At 37.7% G+C, this 21,509-nt stretch overlaps 1 protein-coding gene across 3 annotated transcripts in view; it reads left to right on the top strand.

The window, feature by feature from the left end:
• Positions 1-21,509, top strand: part of LOC112043821 (LIM domain only protein 7) — a 204,459-nt gene that overhangs the window by 38,603 nt on the left and 144,347 nt on the right. For all 3 annotated transcript variants that reach the window (XM_052888509.1, XM_052888508.1, XM_052888506.1), the window contains exon 2: positions 14,841-14,873. The gene's annotated coding sequence lies outside the window, so the exon portion shown is untranslated. The remainder of the gene's footprint in view (positions 1-14,840; positions 14,874-21,509) is intronic.

Below are 21,509 nucleotides of genomic sequence, written 5' to 3'. Positions count from 1 at the left end.
GCTTCTACCTTTTTGCCCCGTCCTCCTCCGTCCCGAGGGTGCTCCTTGCGCCTAAACCCCTCAGTGACGCCGCTGAGGTCCCACTCGGAAGCCTACGGCACCTTAATACGGCGCCTCGGTCCGAGAAGAGCCCACAAAAAACTCAGCGAAGGTTTTTTTTTGTTTACCACCATTTTACAAACTTACTTAACCAGAACTAAGTACACAGTCGTATAATGCAGTTCAACACCAAGCCGTTATATCTACTATATAAAAAATAAGTCGGGTTTTCCTTCCTGTAGCTATAACTCCAGACCGCACGAACCGATTTCCACGGGTTTGCATTCGTTGGAAAGGTCTCGGGTTCCGTGAGGTTTATAGCAAAGAAAATTCAGGAAAATTTTCAACGTAGGGTAGGGGTAGTGTAGAGGTAGTTGAAAATTTACATCGTGTTTCAAGCGGACGAAGTCGCGGGCGTCCGCTAGTTATCTATATAATCCTTAACACTATAATAATACTTTCCTATAAGCTTGCGTTTAATAAAGACTTTGATCTTTTTGAGAGACATGCTAGTAGCATGAGAGACAGTTATAGGCCTCTATCTAAGTCCTCTTATTCTTTTAGTCATATTTAGCTTTTTTCTAGATTTCCTGTACTATCTAGATGTAAAAGATCTTTTTTTTATCTTTTTGAAAATGCAAATGGAGTCGCGGGTGATGCTGGTTTCTTTATATTTTAAAACAGGAGATAAATAACATCTGCTGGGATATTTTTGTTCTTCCACAAGACAATTCATACATCTACATAAGCGATATGTAAAAGCAAACCACACACAATGCAAGTTACATTTATCAAAACTTTAATGGGGATGATGACTAGGTTTGAATATATTGATTTTTATGATACATTCGGGTAAATAGGGTCAATGTTAACTAATTTATACATAAAAATTTTAATAAAAAATATACAACCGACTTCAAAACCTAAAAACGTACCCACTAAACTAAAAAGTGAAAAATAACATCATAATATGTTCTACCTGCTGATCAGTATGAAGGCGGTGCTAAGCCGGTGACGTATTAATTCAAGCCATGTGAGAATATCTTATAGATTTAGATTTTGCAGACAGTGTTGTTTGATGTGGTCCTGTCAGAAATGGCTTTAATTAAGACAACACCGGCTAAGCACCGCCTTCATACTGAGCAGCAGGTAGAACATATTATGACGTTATTTTTCACTTTTTAGTTTAGTGGGTACGTTTTTAGGTTTTGAAGTCGGTTGTATTTTTTTTATTAAAATTTTTATTATTTTTCCATTTTTAGTGTAAAATTTCATCTCAAACGAATGCATCAGACCCCTAATGACAGTCACAACCCATCTTGGTACAAAAATTCTCAGCAATACAAATTAATCAAGCCCAAGCACAAGGTAGCTACCGTAAACCGTTAAGGGGTTCCCTTAATTGACCTTGGTCTTCATCATCAGACCCCTAATAACAGACACAACTCATCTAGCTAGAAAGTTCTCAGCAATATGAATTAATCAAGGCCAAACACAAGGTAGTTACTGTAAACTGTTAAGGAGTTCCCTTAATTGTCCTTGGTCTTCATCACCAAACCCCTAAATGACAGCCACAACCTATCTATGTGGAAAGTTCTCATTAATACAAATTAATCAAGCCCAAACACAAGGTAACTGCTGTAAATCGCCGAGGAGTTCCCTCGTCAGTTTTATGGCTCCATCATCAGATCGATTTTAAACCTTCATGAAATTGTAGTGCTTAAAAGTACTAAATGGAAAAGTATATGAACACACTAGACACCCATATAATTTTCGAAAGTTCCCCTCAATTTCTCTAGGATTCCATCATCAGATCTTGACATGATGGCAATGGGACCAAATGGGGACTATACCGTTTCAAACAAAAAAAGAATTTTTGAAATCGGTCCAGGCGTCTTTGAGTAATCGGTGTACATACATAAAAAAAAAAAATAATACCGACCGAATTGAGAACCTCCTCTTTTTTGAAGTCGGTTAAAAAGCAAAGATTGTCTGGATATTTGTAAAATAAATGAGATTATAAAATTTCAAAATCTATTATCATAATTAGATGAAAATTCATACAGTTTTAGCTTCCTTACATTAAATGTGTCATTTTTTAATATTTGAACTATAAACATAGACGCACAAATAACCAAGATATTAGTAATTTTGTTTGAACGCACGTACAAATCTAACGATCATTACATTGCCTACTACGTCATTAGTTCGTGCCATTTTGTATGGGGCGTTTTTCAGGGTTTTTACAGTTTTTCATTTATATACAATTTAAAAAAACTGTCATCTATTATTAACACGATAAATGAGAACTTTTAAAACTGCATGTCTAGTGCTTAATTACGAACTAGAAACCTTAAGAAATATCAATCAGAATGGAAAATTATTCCCCTGAGACACTATTACAGATTTTTAAACAGTTATAATACGGCCATGTCATATTATAGCACTTTATTATATCTTTTAAATCGCCTACTCATATAAAACCCTATTGAATATTCAAAACTATAGATCAGTATAAAAAGCGGTGCAACATTAATTTGGACATGTTTTATGGGCATTTATCAAATAAGATAATACTTAGGAACGAACATATTATTTGGCAAGTGTTCCGTATACATTTCCACTACAAAAAAATAAATTCAACATTGATGATACTTAATAACTAAAGAGTTAATTTAACCTAATACACGGATGCTGTGTTGACCATATAATGTTCTATGTTCTTAATTTTTTTCAAGGTAATGTATTTCCTTAATTCACAAAGCAGCGTAGTTGTTGTATGTCTGTGTAACCTTCAAATCTCATGTTTCATAAGAAGTTTTTATAGCCTGATCAAAAGAAATAAAAAAAACAAGTAACTACTTAGTATCAGTGCTTTTTCATTTTTAAATATTTATAATGCAATTCACAGGACCTCCACTGGTCAACTGGCCGACTGCTCAAGTGCATTTTTATTTCGATTGGACTGCTCTGCAGATCTATCTGCATCACGGATCTGGACATCTTCTGAAGTGAAACTTATCTTGATATTTCACGGAAAATAACTGAACTCTGGTAATTAAGTAATGCAGTAATATGCTTAAAATTAGTCCGCATTTTTAAATTCGTAAAATAATAATTACCAAGGATCTCTAAAATATATCATGTTAATTAATATTCGCTCGACTAATTGAGGTGAATCAGAACGATCAGTGTGATATGACGCCGCTTGACCGGTTGCGAACGAAAACTCGTTCACGGTATGCTTTTAGGGATCCGTAGGAATGTGCTAGTAGCCCGGTCACATTAGGTTTTATCTGTGGAAAAATTCCTACTGAGCTGAAATTTTGTATACACGTTTATTGCGGTGTTATTATGATGATGTGAAAAATCGACATCGATATCGTGCCTGCTAAAAAAGTCACAAACGTCAAAAGGTCACGAAAATCAGTCTTTCGCAAATATTTCGCGACCTAGAGCTCGGAGGTCAATAGAGGTCTCTATGAAAATGTCTTGCAGTTTTTCTGTGAAATTAACTTTTTTCGGATTAAAGCTCTGAGAAAGCGTATTAATGCTATCTATTAGTATTATTAATCAACTTTCAGTTAGGTATTTGGCTTTTGGTCTTCACTTACCACAGTGATCAAGGCAGCTGATATTCTTAACAAGACATAAACAAGAATCAACTAAATTTGGATCTTGAATTTTCCTAGTAATCGAAAAAGACAGCGCAAAAATATAATACTGAGGAGATGTAATACCTAAAATTCTACAATAAAAGTTTTTTTTTTCAAATACTTTTTTAATTCATTCAACAACAAGTTCATGGCTGAGACTCGATCTGCTGAAATTTATTCGCTAAGGTATTTTGTCAGTTGAAAGCTTATTATTGAAAATATAAATTTCTCGGTAATCGTAAAGTCCTTAAAAAGCTTCCGAATTTAAAGCCCGGCATTAAAACTGTGACATTAAAGAGATCTACTTGGAATTAATCTCAAATAATCCTTTTACTTCAGTGCGTATACTTGTGATTTGATAGTGAAATGCCAATGTTATTAACTTACTTAAAAAGTGGGCTGACAATACATTTACATTTATTTAAAATCATTTTGTCATGTATCAAATACATTTTTGTAATAATAACCCACTTTCGCGTTGCAAGAACCAGCTCATGACTAAGGGCCCCGTGTGGGTTCGGAACTAGTCGGGCATACTTCGATGATGTATCACGTGAGTTTTAGACGTGTTTTATATAATAAACTAGGGGAATTAAATTTTTCATAAATCCTGCGGAAACTATAGATTTTCCGGGATGAAAAGTAGCCTATGTGTTAATCCAGAGTAAAATCTATTTTCATTTCAAATCTCAGCCAAATCGCTTCAGTAGCTGATGCATAAAGGAAGAACAAACATACACACAAACTTTCGCATTTATATATTAGTGTAATGTAAAGTGTGATGTGATGTGATATGATAGTGTGTTATAAATAACATTTACGATAGTTTAATTTGTAATATAATCAAAATTATGGGTACAATATTTGATAAATGCTTGTCTCACTTACACCTCCTCATAATTTTCCTAAAGGTATGATGGTAAAAACGATGAACGTCAGAGCACCTGATACCATAGATATAAAGTGAATCCCCATCAGCTGAGTGATGGGGATGCACTTTATTAAATTAAAAAATAAATATAATTAAAAATTAATCTAATTAAAAAAAATTAAAAAAAATCTCTAATTAAAAAAATCATAAAAAAATTGTATTATTCTTATAAAACGTTTAAAAAAGCAGAACTCCTCAGACCGACGTTAATGAGTTATGTTCGAGTAACCGATATTGTTTATTTTACATACTGTTTAACATGTTGGTCACCAATATTGAATTACTGCAAACACAATTACGCTCCGTTGAAGCAATTGACTCCGAAGTCTTTGATAATTCGCTGAAGATAAGTAACGTATGTTAAAATACCAAATGATGGATCGGATGATTATCTAGAAAGTTGCGTTCAATGATTCTGTAAATAAAAGCAATATTTATTTCTTAGGTGAACTATATCACTCATTTAAGTGGATCATTCAATCTAAGATGCTAATCTACGTTGTACCAATATGACATATTCTACCAAAGCCTACAATTTAGCGTGTTACTATTAAGAGACCACAATGTTCATAAAACGAAACAAAGTTACCTTTAAGCTTTCATATAATATTATAAACCTAAAAGGGCCCTACTCACACATCTGCCGCAGGGGCAATCTAGGGTGTAGGAGTGGGAGTGGAGTGCGGCAGGGCGGCAGGGGCGCGAGACTATCCTTGATCCCTAAGTCGTCCCTGCCATCGGTGCGTGTGTAGCGCGATTGGGGCAATTTCTCAGTCAGTTTGTCAGCAGCTGTCACACCATATATTCAATGTACTCTATGTGTCACACGGAGTGCACGTACAAACAGCGTAGAATCAAAATGTGTACTTTTATAATATTCATGCGGCATAACTCACTTCTTCTCTGTAGCCATTTCTTCACCCAGTATCTCCTTTTCCTTTTTTTTTTTTGAGGTAGCACCACAGAAAGCGCCAAGGCTACTCCAATCTTTTGAGTGGTCGATATTTCAAGACGTGTGCTCAGCTCGGCTTATTATGGAACACTGCACGGCAGGCAAGTGTGTAGAGATACTCCCGATATCGCCACAACCGCCGTGCACCCTAGATTGCTCCTGCGGCAGATGTGTGAGTAGGGCCCTTAAATGTCATAGCATCTTCTTCACTTACATGTGTAGTTCAACTACGCTCACGGGGATTTGGGACTGATCTGATTGAGCTAACAAATCCCATCGCATCCAAACCATACCTCTCTAAAGGTCCAAGTCTCAGCAGTCCTTAAACAAAAAAAACTTAAAAACATTCCCTAACTCTTATTTTTTGTATGGCTTAACTCTGGCAGCTTTTCTGGGCTTGCCAAAACATCTCGGTGATGCAGCTCCAGTTTCTTCATTGAACAAATATTTATTCAGAGCAATTTAGCAAACATACTTTTGATAATGAGCTAAAAGTTATCATAGAAAAGTAACAAAACTTTCATAGTGAAGTGAAAGACATAGCTCATTTTAATCTTTCATTCCAACTGTTCAGAGTCGACAGATTATCTAGAATATCTAGGATCATTATTCCTCGCATGTTTGCTAAGGAATCACGGGGTGGGAGACGTATAAACGCACTAATTAGCACTGACATATGGTCAGATGGCCTGGTGAGATCCTTTTACGGGCACTATTATTAGCTAAGCGGTGAGGTGGTTCATGTTGGAACTTGGAAATAAATGATCGTGTACACTTGCATCTTTGGTTTATATCTTAACAGACATTTAGTTGATAATAAGTTGAAGGTGATATATTTTCTCGTAAAATTTGTTATTGTATTGTGTTGCTTAAGGATCTGGACGGCTGGGCCCATGAACAAAATATTTGTTCATGATCATACTGTTAAAATTTTGTTTACGGCAAGTCAAAAAAAATATGAACGAAACGAACTATGGTAGTAATGCGTCTTCCTTTTCATCTCCCAGACTTCGATACGTCCGATAACTTATCTTCGTCGGGGAATTTTCAGCATATTTGATATCACCATACAAGTTATTATATTTCTAAAAACAATTTGTTAGTAAACTGTGACGAAAACAAATTGCTGACCCACCGGTAGTACCCCCTTTGACAGCAGCTTTATAGGTCAAAACCACGCTAATATTTTCCTCCGCAACTATTTAGTCACTGGCACCAGTTCCAGGCTTCTCCTTAAATTCTAATTAGATTAGGAGATAGCATATTGAGTGGGTTTGGAAGAAAGAAAAGCATTTCTTTTCTTAAACAGATAACTTCTTAATACGAAGCTTATGCAGTTTCGAATTAAGATAACAATTTGAGCAACGAGGCGGTTAAAACATTTAATAATACATTTCCACATTAGCATACCTTGTATTCACGCACATAACGGTGTCCGCCATTATCTGACGACGAAACGCGTCGCGTGTCGACACTCGACAGCGCTCTCGATAACCAGTCGCCCATCCATCAATCATGGCTCCCGGCACGGGCCACAGAACCCTTGCTCATTGACCGAACACCATACGTAAGACTAGACTAGACTGAGACAAAGACTAGAGTACGCAGAGCGAGTAGTGAATTTTTACCGACAACATTTCTTTTCTTATTTTGTTCTGAATTTTTGGTACGTTTAGTTGGCTGGTTTTCATGACGTCATGAGAACCTTGCTTATTCATCAAATACCATACGTAAGACTAGACTAGACAAAGACCAAAATTCATTTTCTTAAAATGCACACAACCGAAAAGTTGCAGATACATGCCCCGGCCCAGATTCTAACCTACGCCCTCCAGCTCGAAGGCAGATCTCACATCACTGGCCTATCACGGCTCTTTCATGAGAATAACAGGTATAGATTTACTTGTGTACAATGGAGAGCAGAGTTAATTGCTTCAATGAATCATTAAGAAAAGTCATCAATTTTATAGTATCCTCGACTCGACTCAACATTGGGTAACATTAATGGATCATGGCCTTATTAGTCAGTGCCAAATACGCTTTACTCCGGAATGTAAATCTGTTGTTTCATCAGTTGTACGAATTGATGGAAATTGGTTTCGTCGCGAAGTATTTGGGGCGCCCTTATTTTGGTGGCCACCAAACTTGGCATATTATAGCAAATTATGTGTACAGACATGTATTCCATTAGGTTAAATAAAAGTAGTTCATTTTAGAGACGGCAATAAACGAAATTATACAATGCAGATGGTTCAAGACCGTCGTGTTTAGAAGTCCATCGGTGGAAGATGATAATGACACAATGTTTCTTAAAATATTTCATCGCTTTCTTGGCTTCGCAATAGAACGCTAGTTTGCACCAGAAAAATCAAATATTTTTGGTGCAAATTTGATATTTCTGGTTCGGCTACTTTATCGTGTATCATGGACACATAAAGGCACATAAGGCTTAACGCATATGCATCAGGTTAATTAATTAACTAAGCATAGCATTAAGACGTGTTTCTTTTTTAATGTGCGTGAAAAGGATTCTATTACTAGCAGTAATAGATTCTTTTTCAAAATATTAAGTTCTTACGTCAGCTAAATAACAGCAAAATAATCACTTAAGATGGATATGTTTATTTTGTCAACTTTTAATAGTAAAAAACATGGTATGTTAACAAGACACCGTCGTGTACCACAATTCGTCGTGCAGAAGTATCCCACTGTGAAACGTGTGCCCGTCTTCTTTGTGTTCGGTTCGTTCTGTCGACGTCAATCTACTACAATTTTCTGCTGAATACCTCATTGTCAACATCACGGTTCGGACTCGCTTTTTGCTGTTTTGAACGGCATTCAATTGCGTAAGCTCGTGGATTTGTCTGCATGAAAAAGGAGTATTCGGAAAACACTCATCTAGATAGGTAGCTCTACAACGTACCAGTACCTCTGATTTTGTAATACTTGCGCTGTGATAAAGCCTCAATAGCTCTATATGTTAAAAACATTCAGATACATCAACGTTTATAGATATGCCATACTTGGTTTCAGGTAGTAAGTAGAGCGGTGTGTCGATCGTGCAATACAATTCGTTACACTGATTGACCTAGTGCTCTGCATGCGTTTATTCACAATTTATAAGATTACATATTCTTTAAGATGCAGCTTCTTTTAAAGGTACAGACCTACATACCGGCCGTCAAGTCAAGTCCACGTTAATTAGCTAGCACTGGCTTACATAGGGCGCGCATATTTTGTCCCAATAATTTTGTTGGCCTCCGTGGCGCAGTGGTATGCGCGGTGGATTTGCAAGACGTAGGTTTAAAGTTTTCTTAATTTGTCCAGGTCTGGCTGGTGGGGCTTCGGCCGTAGTTACCACTGTACCGGCAAAAACGTACCGCCAAGCGATTTAGCGTTCCAATACGATGTGTAGAAACAAGTTAGCTCGCTTCCTTATTACATTGCATCAGGTGAAAGTCAAATCAAGGCCAAAGGCTAACTTGTAAAGAATGAAAAAAAAAATTGTGTACGGTGAAAATAAAAGGTACATTTAAAATTTCTTCAAAATGCAGAGCTAACACTAACACCTCGATCTCCATAATGGACTTTTCTCAAAAGACCCAATGAGGCACCTTGAAACAAAGTTAGCTAATCACCTGCCATCCAAAGGTACAAACCCACATACCGGCCGTCACAAGTCCACGTTCATTAGCTGGCACGGCTTACATAGGGCGCGCAGCTTTTTGTGACGCGGCGTAATTGCTCTAACAGCATTGCGAGTTGCGACGCATCTGCCCGTATGTGGGACGGACTTGGCCGTGCCACTTGCGCTGAGGTCATCTTGCTTATCTTTTATGATGTCTTTTATTTCTCGTATTTTTAAAATATTTTAATATAATTATTGTCGGAGACATAGCTCAACGTGTCGCGAAGCTACAGTGGCAATAGGCGGGGCGCATAGTTCGAAGAGCCGATGGACGTTGGACGGCTCTGGATCATGATGCTTGGAAGTCCCTGCAAAAGGCTTATGTCCTGCAGTGGACGTCCATTGGCTGATATAATGATGATGATGACGATGGCGATTGTCGGGGACAGGTTGACAATAGAAGCGGATTTATAGGACAAAACACAATTATTGAATGAAAGCCTGTGTGTGTGGTGGTGCCTTGGGTCTAACAATTCCCACCAAGAACGTTACCAATAATCCCTCGCAGAGAATCACATTAAGCGTAGTCCCGGACTAGTAACCGATGGATGTAGGGTTAAGGACGTCCTATAAAACTCGTTAATACTTCTCTTCGCTCAAGCCAATCTCCTCACCCAGCCAAACTTGGAAAAATCCCATTCTGGACACCTGTTTTAATATAGTCGAACATATTTTCTCCTACTACATTCTCCTGTATGTCGGGAACATACTAGTCCAATATACATTAACGGGCGGGAATCAAATTAATAACCTCGCGGTGATGAGTCGACCTTCTTAACTGCAGCTTTTGATGCTTACCGACAGAATCAAGACCGGAAGCCGCAGCAGAAAAGACTGAAACCGTTAAGTGCTACAAGTATGCCTCTGTGACCTTAAGTTACATATTTGTTCCTTTTATCGTGGAGATCCTTGGGCAGTGCCAATACTTAAATTCTCCGAATCATTTCACCGTGGCTAGCTGCCTTGACTGGTCATGCTGTCCAGCGCGGAAATACAGCCAATAGTTATTGGGATAAGTTAGCTCAAGTTACTTATTCTTTCTCAATAAATAAATAAGTTGTAGCACTCACATTTACCTACCGCTCGGTGAGATCTGAGCTCTGACCGTAACTTATCAAGTTAAGGCTTGAAATTGGCATGCATACAGGTGGAATGTTGCTCAGAGTTATGACTTCATTCATCACCGCTAACAAACTCATTTGTGTCCTAGTGATGCACTAATATCGATTAATTTGATATTTTATTTTATTCTTACTAATAATATAGATAATAATCTAATCTAAATATATAAAAGCCAAATATCGACAACCGCTTGACGTGCAAAGTTATAATTTGGGAGGTAGCTTATAGTTAGTTACAACGTCTCCTAAGAACTGATTCTACGACATGGCCAGATTAAGGATATCTAAGGGCGGACGAATTCGCTGGCGTTCGCTAGATTTACATAGCGTAATTTATATTTATATTTACTACTTGAAGTTTCAATAGGTATACGGTTAAAAGGCAAAACCGAGAGATTCAAGGTTAAATTCACGCCCTCTGCAGGCTAATTCACTATTTTTGACGTATGCTAGTTTACATATATAAATATATACGTAAGTAAGTAATAAGTATATACGAAATTTAGATTATATGTAAAAATATCATCCAGTGCTTACTGGTGGATATCACACAGTAGTTGAATGAAATTCTGTCAATCGATTTGATGTTTATTTTAATCTATATTAATATTATAAAGCTGAAGAGTGTGTTTGTTTGTTTGATTGAACGCGCTAATCTCAGGAACTACTGGTCCGTATTGAAAAATTCTTTCAGTGTTAGATAGCCCATTAATCGAGGAAGGCTATAGGCTATATTATATTATCCCCGTATTCCTACGAAAACGGGAACCACGCGGGTGAAACCATTTTAATAATAAGAATAAAGAGTTTATTAGAAATCATATAATCGAAAATCATAATGTCGATTTTATAACATCACTAGCGGAGTTCTATGAAATATATGCGTCCCCTTCAATCAATATGACAGGAAAAAAGTAGAATAGTATTTCGCGATACAGTTTAGTGGCCTATGATCTCCTCGTCGCCGTCGGAGCCGAGAGCAAGAGCCTGTGGGGGCTAGACCTTCGTCATTTTATAATAGCTGAAAGTTTGTCGATCCATGCTCCTATTAAAGGTAAAAGTGATGACAATGGAGTTAGGATCATGGTTGCTTTTGATGTATAGTAGTCCCGTAGATCTCCTATTCTCAGCAAATGGTTTGGTTATTGTTGTATTGGTAAGATATAGAAACAGAAAGAGCGTAAGGAAAATTTAATCATGTCTATAAATTATCATTAGTCTGTGAATGGTTTTTAATGGTTAGCAACTGCTTTTTATTAAATGCTTTTTATTAAAAAATTAGCTGACACTACGCGGTTTTATCCGCGTGGTTCCCGTTCCCGTGGGAATACGGGGATAATATATAGCCTATAACCTTCCTCGATAAATAGGCTATCTAACACTCAAAGAATTTTTCAAATCGGAGTAGTAGTTCCTGAGATTAGCGCGTTGAATCAAACAAACAAACAAACTCTTCAGCTTTATAATATTAGTATAGATATGTCATGCGCCGATCATCAAAATAATTCTGCTGTGCTAATGTTCATCTGTTGTGCTAATGTCACATTACACCTATCTCCTATAATGATGATGATGATGATGACCTACCTACATCCAAAGTCTTTCTTTACAAAATCATGTCCTCCGTCGCTAACTCCAATACAAGCTTCGTAACAAACCTTCGCCAGAGTCCGTTTTAGTCAAATTTTTGACGGTGTTGTTTTGGATAAATTGGACTCTTAAAACCTGTTACCTCCTCCCAAAGCAACCATAACCCAAACTCCATAGTTATTAACTTGTCTATAGTAACATGGGCTCACAAACATTTATCTTTTATAACGAAGGTGCGGCCACCGCAGGCTCTGAGACTACATGAATACGTCAACGTCATTGATTTCGATTTATGCGCGGAACGGAGCGGCGTCCTAATGAGCCGTGGCAGGAAATATTTCGTTTTGCTGAATTATGCGCACAATACTACGTAGCTACAATACTGTTGTTTATTTTATATTGCCATAGTTCTGTAACCGTGTTTTGTTTTACTGGCAAACGCCCGTGACTTTGTCGGCGTGGATTTCAAAGATCGAAGACGCCTGTCTGTTTGCATATTGTCCAATCTGATTGAAGCTTATTTTTATTTATAAATAATAAATATACTTAAACAATATACACGCTATTACGCATATATACGCTTGTGATATAGGTACTAAGACAGTAGATATTATAATATTATAATATTATAATATTAATATTCAATTATATACTACATACAAATACTTATATAATGTATAAATACACATAGACACTGGAAAACACCCATGCTCATCACAAATATTTTCCAGTTGTAGGAATCGAACCCATGGTCGTGGATGCAGAAAGCAGGATCACTACCCACTGCGCCACGCAGCCGTCATTTAAAGGCATCGGTCGTGATCGTTAGATGGGCCTCAAAGCGTCGCGGAATTGTCATTGTCATTGAGTACGTCATCACTCGTAACATTTCTCTTTATTCATGTTGTGGCTTGTGTTTTTACACTTCCAAAATGAACATAAAGGCATAATTAAGGGATTAAAATTAAAAAAAAACAGTAAATATTTTTTAAGTCCACGTCCACTCACAGCATGCGTTTGTTACTAATATAAGATGTGCCTGTACATTTTTGGGTAATGACATAAAATTGTGCTTTTTTAGTATGGAGGGGCCCATCTAACGATTTATATCGATGTTTAAAAGTATAAAAATGCCCTGTGTTTAGTAGTTGCGGCGTGAACCAAACAAACCTCTATTGGCAAAAAATAATCGACGAATATTACAGACGACGGGTATCAACCGCTTAGATTCCCATTTTTGTAGGAATACGAGGATAAAATATAGCATGTGACACTTGTAAATAACGTAGCTTTCTGTAATAGTTAATTATGCCACTTTCATGTAATGAGACTATGCTATATACGTGCAGTGGCATACAATACTTTTTCTACGACCATGATAAAAGAATTAACAAAACTTGGTAATATGATTGGTGTTTGACCCGTGATAGCCTAGTGGATATGAACTCTGCCTCTGATTCCGGAGGGTGTGGGTTCGAATCCGGTCCGGGGCATGCAGCTCCAACTTTTCAGTTATGTGTATTTTAATAAATTAAATATCACGTGTCTCAAACGGTGAAGGAAAACATACCAGAGCATTTTCTTAATTCTCTGCGTGTGTGAGTCTGCCAATCCGCATTGGGCCAGCGTGGTGGACTATTGGCCTAGCCCCGCTCATTCAGAGGAGACTCGAGCTCAGCAGTGAGCCGAATATGGGTTGATAATGATGGTGTTGGGCATGGCCTCCTCGATTTTGTATCAGCGTGGCCCGCTATTGTACTACCCTAGTTAAAATTTTGTGCAGACCATTGCTACTATGTATAACCTTACAAAAACGTGCCGCAGTAAGGGCTCAATAGGAAATTAAAAGCCTGTTATATTTATTAACATTCCCGTTCAAATCGGATTCAACGTAATCTCGTTACTTGGTTCACAGTGCGTCACCGTCCGCCCTGGGTCTTTCGCCTTGAGACTGTTTAGTGTTTACTTTACGTTGAAATAGGTAAAACTATTTTTGATAGTTTGCCGTTTCCTTAAATTAACTAAATATATAACTTATTGACAAGAATAGATAAATAAGGAATGAGTATATAAGAGGAAGTCTGAAGGTGGCGCCAGTGACAGAAAAATTGAGGATACAGTGACAGAAGGTTAGCTTGGTATGGACATGTAATGCGTAGAGAGGAAAGTCATATTACTAGAAAAATGTTGAATGTGCAAGTGGAAGGTCATAAGATAGAGGAAGGCCAAAGAAGAGATGGTTGGATTGTGTGAAAGAGGACATGTGTGTAAAAGGAGTGGATGATGAGTTGACGAGTAATAGAGACGAATGGAAAAGATTGACATGTTTTTCCGACCTCACTTAAGTGGGATAAGGGTAAGGAGATAATGATGATATAACTTATTACAAACTAGCAGACATCCCTGCGGTTTCACCCGCGTAATTTCCGTTTCCATGGAAATATGGAGAAAGATTAACATATAACTTAGCTTTCCATTAGTAAGAACCTGACAAACAAACTTTACCTATTACGTGTATAATATAAATGCAGATTATTTAATTACAAATATGACGCTATTCGGGTTCCTCTCCAAAAAGTCTTAGAAGATGTGTTAGAAGTGAGTACGAAAATAGCCCATCAAGCGGAGATCGAATCCTAAACCTCTCGGATTTGAGTACGGCCTCTCACAAGGTCTTTTGACTCCAAGAGATATAGGGTCTTTAAATTCGCATTTGTAACGCAGGTTTTTCGCTTGAAAGAATAATAACTCTCTTTGAAGTTTTACACGAACTGTTCTAGAAAAGACTGACTTTTTATGGAATAAAATAAGAAAAATCTTTTTGTGTTTATATTTCTAATGTATTTTAATGTTTTTTTTACAGGTATGGGCTGCCCGAGAGATTAGTGTTTAAACGGTATGTTCTAAAATAATAGTATATTGTTAATAGATACTTGTATCAGATCTTGATCATATTTTTATATCCAATATAAATAAATATCACACTTATCTTTATGTAAGAACAACTGCTGAGCTTGCCAGCTCAAACACTATATAACTTTACTAACTTTTATTATATTGCTTTTCGAACCAATAGTATAGTAACTAAATGACTGAAATCAATCATGAAAAGCCCTAGGAAAGAAGTAACACTGTACTGTAACATTAGGCTAAGAGAGTCATATGACCCCCATGTCGCGCATACTGGCACAATGCTTAATGTTAATGGGGATAAGTAATGTCGAAAAAGAAAATTATAAGTGTTCCAAACCTCGCTTCGAGAAGAGCCCACAACAGACTCGGTTACAAAAAGTACTTGAATACTCGGGCTACGAGGGCAGAAGTAACACGTAACATTAAGCTAAGGGGGTCATATGACCCCATATCACGCATACTGGCACAAATACTGCACGGTCACGTCAAAATCGACATTCCGTCGCAAACGATCGACGCGGCACATAGCGTGACGTACCCATTGTGACACGGCTCACACGCATTAGGGGAAACCATAGATTTGGACATTGCCTCGTCGGTATGGTGGCTTGACCTTGAGGCCAATATGGCTTCGAAACATAAAGTCCTAAGTTCGAAAATTCATAATTCATTTCTTGTAGTTCCCTCCACTGATAGAAGGCCTGGTTAATTTTTTGTGCAAATGATCAGCCTGGCTGTTCCAACGAAATGCAGCCAGTGCCAACATTCCACGTGGGCATGTAGTTATACGGTTATGTTAGCTCGAGTTTCTTATTGTATTCTTTCGTCTCTGTACCTAATAACAGATTACATGGTAACCATCATTAATTACCCAAGGGTTAGGCATTGTTCCACCAAGCTGGTCCAATGCGGATTGGCAGTTTTCCCACACCTAGAGATTTAAGAAAATTCTCAGGTATGCAGATTTCCTCTCGATGTATTTCTTCACCATTTGTGACATGTGATATTTATTTTCTTAAAATGCACACAACTGAAAAGTTGGAGGTACATGCCCTGAACAGGATTCGAACCGACGCCCTCCGAATCGAAGGCAGAGGTCATATCCACTGGGCTATAACGACATGATCATCATCATCATCATCATCAATATCAACCCATATTCGGCTCACTGCTGGGCTCTCGAGATTGAGAGGGGTTAGGCCAATAGTCCACCACGCTGGCCCAATGCGGATTGGCAGACTTCTCTCACGCAGAGAATTGAGAAAATTCTCTGGTATGCAGATTTCCTCAAGATGTTTTTCCTTTACCGTTTGAGACACGTGATATTTAATATCTTAAAATGCACACAACTGAAAAGTTGAAAAGAGTCGTGATAGCCCAGTGGATATAACCTCTGCCTCCGATTCCGGAGGGTGTGGGTTCGAATCCGGTCCGGGGCATGCACCTCCAACTTTACTCACATGGTAATCATAACAAAGTAATTGTCTTAAAAATAATTGTAAACCTTAGTTAAGTTGTAAACAAAAGTTATTGTACTAAAAGAAACGCAGTTACGCGAGCGATCCCATGTTAGGTAACTAACTTGTATAACCTACCCGAAGACGTGTCTAAGTGTAATCTAATTATGCACTAATAACAATGAAACTATTACAGAACGCTTAAGGGAATTACATAAAATACTTACATTATTATACAAGTGTTACGTTTGTTTTAGTTTCTATTAACCAATTCTCTTGATACTGTTATCTATGGAATTTATTTATAAACTAGCGGACGCCCGCGACTTCGTTCGCGCCAAATTGATTTTGCCACACCCGCGGAAACTATGAATTTTCCGGTGCCTACACGATGTTGCTCAATAACACAGACAGACAAAATAAAAATAAAATGTTTGTTTGTTTTTGTATCATGTAAATAACTATAGGCGCGTGGAAAACGCTTATTCCGAAATGACAAACAGACACTCGATTTTTTATAACTAAAATTTAAGTAACAAATTCAGTACAAAACAAGACGAAGTCCCGGGTTCGATCCCCTTTTGGGCCCATTGAGGTTTTCTTAATTGGTCCAGGTCTCGCTGGTGGGAAGCTTCAATCGTGACTAGTTATCACCCTACCGGGAAAGACGTACCACCAAGCGATTTAGCGTTCCGGTACGATGTCGTGTAGAAAACGAAAGGGGTGTGAATTGTCCTACTCCTAACAAATAAGCCCGTTTCGTTCTTATACTGCATCATCACTTATCAGGTGAAATTGTTAGTCAAGGGCTTACTTGTAAAGAAAATAAAAATTACCTTGCGAACTTAGATGTGTGTATATAATAGCTGACACCGCGCAGTTTCACCCGCGTGGTTCCCGTTCTCGTAGGAATACGGGGATAATATATAAGCCTTCCTTGATAAATGGGCTATCTAACACTGAAAGAATTTTTCAAATCCGACCAGTAGTTCCTGAGATTAGCGCGTTCAACCAAACAAACTGGGATGCAAGACTCGAACCCGCACCTCTACAAAGCCGGTACTGGTATACCGAGTGGGTAGATGCGTCCTGTCCAAGCGGCCGTTAGCGCGGTATGTGGGACGCGCCCGTTACAGTATGCCACTTGACGGTTATTTATATCAATTAACTGCACATTGCCCGATCATTTTTATATGCCACTGGATGACCCGGTGAACTTCGTATAGGTTCTATTTTCGGAAGGAGACTTATGACCTCTCTGGCGCAGTTTTAGTGCTGTCCTCAACAGAGGGGTCGTGGGTTCGATTTGAAGAAGAAGAAGAAATACTTTATTGCACACAAAAATACAATTATAAATTAAAACAATAAAAAGATAAATTAAACTTAGCATGCAAAGGCGGCCTTATTACTAAAAGTAATCTCTACCAGGCAACCCCTGACGAGAGAATTTGCGAAGAAAGAGCGGGAAGGTGCAATACAATGTAATTATATATATAAATAATTAAATAAATATAATATAATAGATACGTAAATATAATATTAAAATTTACATATGTATTACATAATATATTACAACTAAACAATATATAACATATACTACATAAATAATAAATAACAATAAAATAAATAACTTGAAAAATAAAATTTTAATTCAACGACAAATAATGTCGTTTCAAACGAAACTTGAAAATGGCAAGTGAATTACTGGCACGGACAAAAGACGGAAAATTATTCCACATTTTGACAGCTTTTATTTGGTTAGTTATTGGCTTAGGTCTGGCCTGGTGAGGCCACTCTACTGGTAAAGATGCATTGCCAAGCTTTTTATCGTTCTGGTCCGGTACAAAACCGTCAGAAGTATGGGTAACTAGAATGAACATGTTCCAAGTAAGCTCGCATCCATCTTGACTATTTTTTTGACTACAATGTCACCTGATGGTAAGTGACGATGCAATCTAAGATAGAAGCGGGCTAACTTTACAAATTATTACAATAGTGGCATATCGTCTCCAAAGAGTAAAAAAATCTTTTGTAGGTTTGGGTGTACTCTTCTATAACAAGACCCCCAAGACTGTGATGGACCTGCCAATGCATAGCTTTAAGCAATGTGTTAAAAAACATTTACTTAGTCGAGGTTACTACAACATTGATGAGTTCCTTAAAGATAAAAGCGCTTGGAGGCCATTGGATCAGCTTCCACCTTCACACAGGAAATAAAACTATAAGAAATTGTAATTGTTATCAATTGTAAATTATAATACTGTATGACTTTTCAAAAGAGCAACTGTTGAGTTTCTTGCCGGTATCTTCTCAGCAGAACCTGCCTTCTGAACCGGTGGTAGAATCTTTACAAATAGTCAACTGACGTGTCAAAAGTGCTTGTAAACTGAGCCTACTTGAAATAAATGATTTTTGATTTGATTTGATTTGATTTAGTACTTTATATAAATATTTCCATTAGTCTGTGTTTGGGGGAGAAAAATAAAGTTGCAATTTTATTTTTGACCATAACGATCTTTGAGTATTTTTCTTTTTTTTTCGAAACACCTTTCAAACATGACGGAAACAGAATAGCTGTGAAAAGTCAAAGCCAAATGCCGCCGCGGCCCGTAGGTGGATAGACACACAGACCTGGCCTCAAAAATTATCGAGCAGCGAATAATTCCACTAATTATGGTCCACGCTACCGTGCCGTACCGTTATGGGAACAGTAACTGTACCAGCCTCGTCACTCGTCACACTTCTGCGAAATATATAATTACTGACCAGTGACCAGTGACTAGACACTTGTCTAATAGTAGAAAATCTTATAAAATGAATTAAAAGTTCAATTAGTTCAATAGGGTAAATGTATCTTTGTCTATCTAGGTACGATTCAAAAAAATCATCATTGATTTTTCGTTTCCGAATGTGGCTCATGTTTGGAATCGTTCACCGAGAACGAGATTACCCTGCTGGTATAGTCTGGCAAGTTGATAACACTCCCATGATATGCGGGCGACGGGCGGAAAGACTGCGCGGGTGTGAAATCGTGCGTTCGGGGATTTGACGTGTATCAGTCGTGGTTTTTTCATTCATCGCTACACGCCCCCCGGCGCACGCGCAAAATCGGGAGTGTAAAGGTCGCCATTGGCGGTCAATTATTCTCACGTTTCTGAAAAGCAAACAGCAGTACCCACCCGGCATACTATTCAAGTCATGTACTCAGTGACCAACACACGATCAATTATAGTCGTGGGTGCTACAGAAACGTGAGAATAATTGACCGTTTGTGGCTAGCACCACGAACGAAGTTGCCAAACTAATCTTAGAAAATACTGGTCCGATTTGATAAATTCTTTCACTGTTAGATAGCCTATTTATCGAGGAAGGCTATAGGCTATAAATCATCAACGTATTCCTATGGGAACCGGAACCACGCGGATAAAACCGCGCGGCGTCAGCTATTCCTAGTATATATCATCAAGACAACTATCCAGATTATCAGTAGGTACACTAAGACAGTTGGAGTACTTTGCACAAGCTTGTATAATGAAGATATAATCACCACTTCAGCGGTATTTACAACGGTCTTCATTTATCTTTTACAACATTACTGGACGCATATGTTATAAAAAGTATAAATCATATGTGTAAAACATTTAACAAACTCATTGCATGCGTTATGATGTGCAGATAAAAAGAAAATTGTCCTAGTAGTGTTGTGATGTGACTAAGGCCATGTCTACAACATCATTCTCAGGCTATTTTTAAAACCCACTACTGTGTTAGGCCTCCTTATAATAGGGGATGTATAGCTTAAGTTTATGCATTCTTCTATTCTACGTTTATTGTCACTCAACACAAGTGAAATCACAGCCGAATTTGCTAACTTACTTGTAATAAAAAAGAAACGTGCTCTAATATTGCAAGAGTGAAAATTCTAAATCATAATCATAATAATATGACATGCACGCTATTAGGCTGCGTACACACTGGACGTAAAGTCAATATCTGGTGTTGTGCGTCTGTCAATCTCTGCTCGTGTTATGGTTTCTGGGACACAATCGCCTAAAATACCGCCTGGCATAGGCCCCAGTCAATAAATACCAATTCAAGCCGCAGAACAAAACAAATATTTTTATCCCCATTAATAATAGTTGACGGTGCAATCAAATGACCCATCAGCAGGGTTATTCACTAACTTTGACGTATGTTAGTAGACATTTACGAAATTTACCAACTAACTATTAGTAATAAGTTCAAGTCAGGTGATTTCGTATTCACTATTTAATAATTCACTTTGACGTTACTTGACATATGCGAAATTGAGATTCTATGTAACAAACGTCATCGGGTGCTTTGACAATCGTGGATATCATGTTTATTTTAATAGGAATCAAGACCAAAGTAGTGGTTACGCCAGAAGTTGGGTTAAGTGGAAGCTATTTTCTGTCTATGACAATGACATTAACAATATTATTTACTATGAGAGCAGACTCTAGTGTAAACGCATCTTTAGTGCAGGAATGCGTGACGGAAAGTCCATAACACCACGACCTTGCAGAATCTGTATAAAGGCGGCTGTAATGGCGGACATTATGCAGCGCTCTCGTTTGACTAAACCGTGGACTAAACGCATGCAGACTGCACGATGAGTTGACAGATTACCGACAGTCGTTACACACATAATAGTAGTACATATGTTTGTATTACGCGATTTTCTCAAAACATTTTTAGTGATTTTTATTATTTGCTATTGAACATAATTTTGAGTAAGCTTTTCTCTTAAGCCTGGAAGTTTGTAATGTTACCGTGCCTCGGAGAGCAAGTTAGGCGTCGGTTCCGAGCATTACCCTGACGTTTCGAAAGAGCGTGTAAACTAAGCCTATTTGAAATAAATGAATATTGATTGATTGATTGATTATCATTAACATCTGATTGTGATCGTTATAAGAGTAAAAACATCACCCTAACCCAGCTAACTCGCTTAGGAGCACCGTGGTAGATCTAAGCTTCCATATCATTTCTTCTTTATGGAGGGCGAGTCACTAGGCTCATGATGGTGATGACATCTTAGAGGAAAAGTTTTAATATATTTTTAAAATTTTGGTTAATATTTGCTGACAAAAAAAAAATCGAGTGTGGTTTATACCACACGACTAATAAACTACGTACTAACG

Source organism: Bicyclus anynana, chromosome 22, assembly GCF_947172395.1.
Source record: "Bicyclus anynana chromosome 22, ilBicAnyn1.1, whole genome shotgun sequence".
NCBI lineage: Eukaryota > Metazoa > Arthropoda > Insecta > Lepidoptera > Nymphalidae > Bicyclus > Bicyclus anynana.
This window is presented reverse-complemented; position numbering and strand designations above follow the sequence as displayed.